Below are 6,952 nucleotides of genomic sequence, written 5' to 3' on the forward strand. Positions count from 1 at the left end.
CGGCGGGGAGCTGAGAGCAAACGAACATCGGCGAGGCATTTGCAGTAAGTGGCAATAGGGCCACTGTGTGTGCTGGTTGAGTTTTTGTGTTTTATTGCTCAGTGAATTGGACCTCAGCATCAAATCACAATCAGAATGAACCCATTCTGGGACTTGAAAACTTTAAGAGCTCACTAGAGATTGGGTAGTAAACACCAGTTAATGCAGTAGTGTGTAGTTGTAGTCCAGGACTCTTATCACATTTAATGTCACTCTAGTGAGGGTGTGATGCTTAAAAGTAACAGGAGTGATGTTCTTCTTGTACACTGTCCAAGTTGGAGTCATGGAATTAAATATGAACAGCTGGTGCTAATCTTTGTCAACTGTGGCTTTGTGAAGCCCTCTTGTAATTAAAGGCAATGATCTTGGCTTGAATTGATACTTTCATGAAAATGTTGAAATGTTGTTGGCTTAGATTTATTTATTTTTGTTGGTGGAGAGTTTTGGGACCTGGGGGGACATTTTGGGGGGTGGGGGGTTTTGAGACCTGGAGGGAAATTTGGGGTATTTTGAGACCTGGGGGAAACTCATTTAAGGTGAGGAAGGAGTGGCGCTCTCGCAAGATCCCACACCGATTGCCACAGGTGCGCAATTGGCCACGGACACAAGGACGCCAAAGAATTGTGTAGTACAAGTGATTTAGGACGGTTGCGTACAAGTGATTCACTCTAAAAACAGTTGGGAAGAAAAATAACCCAAATTGGGTCAAGAACAGACCAACCCAATTTTTTTTGGTTATTTAACCCCCAAAATTGGGTCAAATTAAATTCATAACCCACAAATGAACCCAATTTTTGGTTTGCTTTGTTGGTTATTCATTTGACCTTAGGTTGTTTTTGGTTTGCTTTGTGAGTTATTCATTTGACACAACTTTTTGGGTTAGTTGAATAACCCAATTGAATTGGGTCAATTATGAACCGACCCAAATTTTTGAGGTATTTAGCCCTAAATGTTGGTTCAAATTAAATTAATAACCCACAAATAAAACCAATTTTTGGTTTGCTTTTTGTGTTATTCATTTGCCCTTTGGTTGGTTTGTGGGTTATTCAAATGACCCAACTGTCAAGAAGGGGGAGCTTGAGGACCCAAATGCGGGAAGACAGGGCAAGGAGGCAGAGGTTCGATCAAAAAAAAAGATTTTAATTTCTACAAAACAAAAGGCGAGATCTAAATTGCACGGAAAAACATAACATGGAGAAAACAACAAGGCAAAACGGGCAGCATGACATGGGGGGAAAATCCAGGCAAAAACGGACAGCATCACAGGGGGAAATACAACAATGACCCGACACAGACAGAGGGGAGACAGCAGACTAAATACACAGACTAAAGACACAACAAGACACACCTGGGGCAAGACACAAGTGGCTGAGGGCACTGATTGGATCACACGAGGAAGGGCAGGATCACACTTAAACAAGACCAAGGGAGACACACAAGGAAAACAGAACCCAAAACATGACACCAACGTTTTGAGTTAATTGAACAACCCAAAATGTTGAGTACCCAAATTGGCAGAGAATTCGTCAGGATGGTAATTGTCTTATCATTTAATTTTTTTTCACTAAGTTAATCACCTCATTGACATTCTCTCTACCACTTACAATCTGGGGTCTATTTTATCTTACAGGCACTTGCACGTACCCTTCAGAGGCAAGTTCCTATCATTGAGGGGTTATTGTCAAAAGGTATGACTTGTTTAATCACCATTTACAAGATAATTGTTTTAAATCACACAATGTGATAAATAATGTTTGTTTTTGTAGGAGCGCCCAATTGGGAGTCATGTGTCACGTTTTCCCCCCCCATGATTAGATTTATTTTATGGGTCTTTCCTTTTTATTATTATTATTATTATTATTATTATTATTATTATTATTATTATTATTATTATAGCAAATGATAACTTTCATTTCTTTTTTGTAAAGGTTTTATCAGATATAGGAAGGGAGTCTAATGACATTAAAAGTGCAATATTATAATGGGGCTTTATTTATTCTGACCCTTTTGTAGTTAAAGTGTTTGCTGTGAAGACCTAAAGAAAATTATCATTGTTTGCCGTGAAGATTGCTTTTCATGCATTAATGAGTTTTTATTGATACTGCTACATTGTTTTGCACTGTTGCCCGTTGTCCTGTTTGTCATTTCATTTTGTAATAAAGAATTTAGTATTTTCCTTACGGTGTATACAAACCGTTTATTCTGAACAAACCTGTGAATTGGTGTGGTGAGATTAATTTAGATTACAAAGCAGCAGTTGTGTCACATTTACAATCACTGCATATGGAACATAGAAAGCACAATAATCATTAAAAATGGTAATTTGACTTCCCAGCTGGAAATGTATCACGGCTCAACACTCAAGGGCAGCACAGGGGAGTCCTTTCATGAGCTAGGAAGTGTCAAGCCAAGGAGACTGAACCGGAGCCAAAACGCTTTGAGCAGAGACGGCAACATGGATGTTAAACATACACTCAGTCAGTAGAGATGACCCCTCTTTACTAGGAGATAGGATAATCATGGCACTACTACAATACTGTATTTTTAATTAAGGCTCTTTATTTTTTGGGGGTGGAATTCAAACAGTTTTAACATTGAGTGTACCTATTCTGTTCTGGTTTACATGCAGCAGTAACTCTTGATAGCTTATCAGATCAGGAATTCAACAGTCCTTGGACATTGTTTGGAGGATTAACACGTTCAACATGACACTAATTGTTGAATAATTTTGAGCGAATGGACTTTTAAAGGGGAAGTCAACCCAAAAATGTTCTTTACAATATGTTGAATGTGCCACCACTGATCTAAACATGGAATTCTGATTAATATTAAATTTGTTGAATATGAAATATTTTTAGCCATCTCGGGGCGGCCATTATTTTACTTCCTGTTGACTGGAAATGACATCACAGTTACTCAGGGCTTAGGTAACTGACAACAAATCACGGCTCACCCGTTTTCTGAGTTTGGCCATGTGATATTCACAAGCTGAGCCGTTATTGGTCGTTACTTGAGCTCTGAGCAACTGTGATGTCATTTTCAGTCACTTGTGTCAAAATGGCTGCCCCCTGAGACGGATAAAAACGAGTGGATTTTGCCGCTCAACTCATATTCCACAAAAACATTATTAATCAGAATATCACCTTTTTAAACTAGTAGTGTATTTATTTCAGAATCTTCACTTCTACTTGTGGCTCTTGTTCCTATTGGTTACTTTCTAAAATCATCAGGTATGTGTTTGTCAGGCAAGTGTTTGTGTTCATTTTGGCAGTCTGCTCTGTCTTTCAACACTCAAATGTGTTGACTGCTAGCATAGCTTCATCCAGTTTAAAACTTTCTTTGCATCTCAACATCAAACCATCAATTGCCCAGCCAGCTGGACTGCAACGGTGGCTGGTGGGATCGACTCCGGGTGCGATGTATGTATGCTTGTGTGAATGTGTGTAATTGACAAAGAGAAAGTGTGGGAGACTTGGCACATCCTGTGGCTAAAATCATCTTTGTCTTTGGAAACGACAGTGTTGGTCTCGATGATAAATTGTGGTGGTCTGCTGAGACAACATACTGTGGGGGATATCTGAGGATATCAGTACTATCCATACCTGCTGGGTACAATCTAAGCTTTGTAGGTGTTTAGAACCTTGGATATATTTTCAGACAGGATTGTTCATCTTATGACTAACGAGTTTACTTTTAATGCTCATAAAGCTGGTCTTTTCTATCCATCATCTTTTTTCTAGTTTTATGCTGTCCCTGTTGTGATTAGGTGACAGTAGCTCAGTCTGTGAGGACTTGGCTATGTGCACAAAGGTTGAAATCATGCTGCAGACGGGAACAAGTGGAAACTGAGAGCTCGTTGGACAGCTGCAAGTCTGCTAGCATCTTTGCGTGATGTGGGTTTGACAGCAGTCAAAAAGTGTTAGTAGGCTATCTCACATTACTTTTCCATTGCATTGTTCATTGTGTTGACATTGGCAGCGTGTTGTGGCAGACTTTAAGGCTTCACCATAAATATCAAACCCAAATACCTCAGCTGCACAATCTGTGATGAAATGCCTTTTCGTGGAGACAGGAAGTTACAGGTGTCATACAAGAATTCTGTAAGCACATTCAAATTCATACAAGCTTTTCGGGGTTTTCTGTTTTGATGTGCAAAGTAGTAGTTACCATTGCTTGAAATGTTAAATGTTTAACCAGAGTAGATGCACACAGAAGAGCAGATAGATTACACCTGCGCTGCTGCAATCATCCATCAAGTTGATCCCCTCATTAAGTTGCAAAGGGGTAAGTACTCATTATTAACTCATTCATTGCCATTGATGGCTATAGACGTCAACAAATTTGAACTATTTCTATTAGTTTAACATTTTTTTCCCCACTTTTGTTAACAAGAGTATGAAAACCTAGAAGAATATTATTGTACATTTAGAACAGATATAAAATTTGTGATTAATTGTGAGTTAACTATTGAAGTCATGCGATGAATTACAATTACAAATTTTAATCGCCTGACGCCCCTCATTTTTAATAATTTAATTGCCTGATGCCCCCTCATTTCAAATAATTTTTTCTTTAAAAAAAATACAATACAATAAAAGATTATTTTTAAAAAATGTCTAGGTTTTCATACTCTTGTTAACAAAAGTGGGAAAAAAAGTAATAGAAATAGTTAAAATTATTTTTTGACGTTTATAGCCGTCAACGGCAGTGAATGAGTTAAGAAAAGAGCAAGTACAAATCTACAATAGGATTCTTCTCACCAGGTCATGTAAGAGGTCTGGGTAATGACGTCTTGGGGCCCTATTTTTTATTGAATTGGGACCATGCGCTTGGCATAAAAACGGACACAACTTCATTTTGGTTTGGGGGCAAGTTTAGCATGTTTGGGGCCTTGTTGTGCCTCACTGGACGCCTCGCCCCACAGCATATCTGCAAATTTGGACACAAAAAGTAGACTGGATATTAGACTCGATAAAATCAGGTCTAAATGGTAGCGGAGGGAGCGTGACATGGTTTTGGTGGATTTGATGGAGGCGCAGGCAGACAGATTCAGCGGATGTGTGTCGTGGTTGTCATTGGATTTCATCCGTAAATATGACAACAACGCGGGACAATCCCCCTGAGTGTCGTCGTAGGTTACTATCATCTCTGGAATGCCGTAAATTCCAAATGAGGCTCTCAAACATTTTATAATGTTTACATCAACACTCACCCATCTGCATCAGCACTTGTAGGGGTCCTGAGGAAAATGGTCCACAGATGTCTATTGCTGCTCCGCCATGTTTCGGGTGGGAGTTCCCTTTTTGTGATAGGAGCATCCTGTGAAGTAGAGCTGTAAGGCTGACATGCTTGACATGATCTTATTAACTCCTCTGCTTCTCAATCAATACGGGACCATCACATTTTTGTTCTCTGTCTCTGTTTTGTTTTGACTATTCCCTGATGTCCTTCGTGTGCTAGCATCAGCATCCTGCGTCGTGCTGCCTGGGGGAATAACAAATCCCTCTCTACACTATAATTCCCGCAAGTGGAAAGTTCATTTTTAAAAGCCTGATAAGCAGTCTCACATTTAGTCTAGTCACCTGTTTTGATACAGACTGATATAGATTCGCTGTAGTCCACGTAGAAGACCAAAGCATACAAAGAATGTTTATAAGGAAATGCGAGCAGACCTCCATGCGTGGATGATATAAAGTTGACCACTGTGATCACAGATTGAACCTGGCTGTCCGTGTCACGTGTGTGAGCCTCCTTGTGCTTGTTTTTCTTGTTAATAGTATTGTGTCATTAATTGTGGATCTTTTTCTGAGGGGCATAAAACCTGTTAAATTTATTTACTAAACCGTGGACCTCAATAACGGCCAAACATTTTAGGAGCCATTTCAAGAGCAAACTCACAATAATCCTTTTTGGTTAAAATCCTAGAGCGATGTGATTACGATGAGACACACGAGAGGTCAAGGGAGGGGATTCAATTTGGGAAGACGTTTATCACATGGACAGATTCAAGTGCACGCTGTTAGAGATTGGCTGTGTAAATCATGGAGAACTACCAAACGGCAGTGTGAGCATTGTACCCTCCAAAATATACTCAGTGTCAACGGGAGGTTGAAGACAATGCCGTGATGAGAACAGTTGCTCTTTATTTCACTCACCGACTCTGTTCAGGAATCGATTAAAGTGTAATTGAGCCGGGCAGGTTCGTCACACAAGCAAATTAATAACAGAATCCGGTCAATCAAATGCTAATCACAGGTGAAATTGCTTTCAAATGAATTTTTATTCACGAGTGAACACACACACGAGAGACAAATGACTGTAATACGCAATATTAATAGATATTATGAACCTGTAGCCTTTAAATTTCCCGATTTGTTGACAAAAATTGTTACCGTCCCAAAAATGGCTGGGAAACGATCCTATATTCCCCCACTTTAAACTATTCAAACCTTTTAAAACCATATCCCCTTGAAATGTACAATTATAAATATAATACCCATTTACTATTATATTAATGAACTGTAGAAGCCTGGTTTAGTTGCTTTAAGGGTATGCCTACATATTAAACATTTACAGTATCCAGTGGAAGTATCCTTTTTAAGTTAACAGGTGAGAGATTGCTTCAATGTGAAATTACATGACATTTCATACTTCCCCTCACCTAACGCGAGTTATAGATTCACAATTTCTACAATGATTGAGGATACACCCCAGCATCAAAGACAGATATTTCAGGAAAGTATATCAGTTTTCAAAGCGAGCAACTCACAGCACTCACTCGTCCACGCAGGAGTATGAAAGTGCTGCAATCAATCCGGATTTGCCAAGACGTGGAGATGAGTGATGTCGGCGCTTATGATATTTAGTCTGGTGGCGAGAGAGCATTGATTGTAGGCTTTCTCCAAGACACCGA

This window comes from Leptonotus elevatus, chromosome 13, assembly GCF_054856555.1.
Source record: "Leptonotus elevatus isolate MCC_2025b chromosome 13, RoL_Lele_1.0, whole genome shotgun sequence".
In the NCBI taxonomy this organism is placed as follows: domain Eukaryota; kingdom Metazoa; phylum Chordata; class Actinopteri; order Syngnathiformes; family Syngnathidae; genus Leptonotus; species Leptonotus elevatus.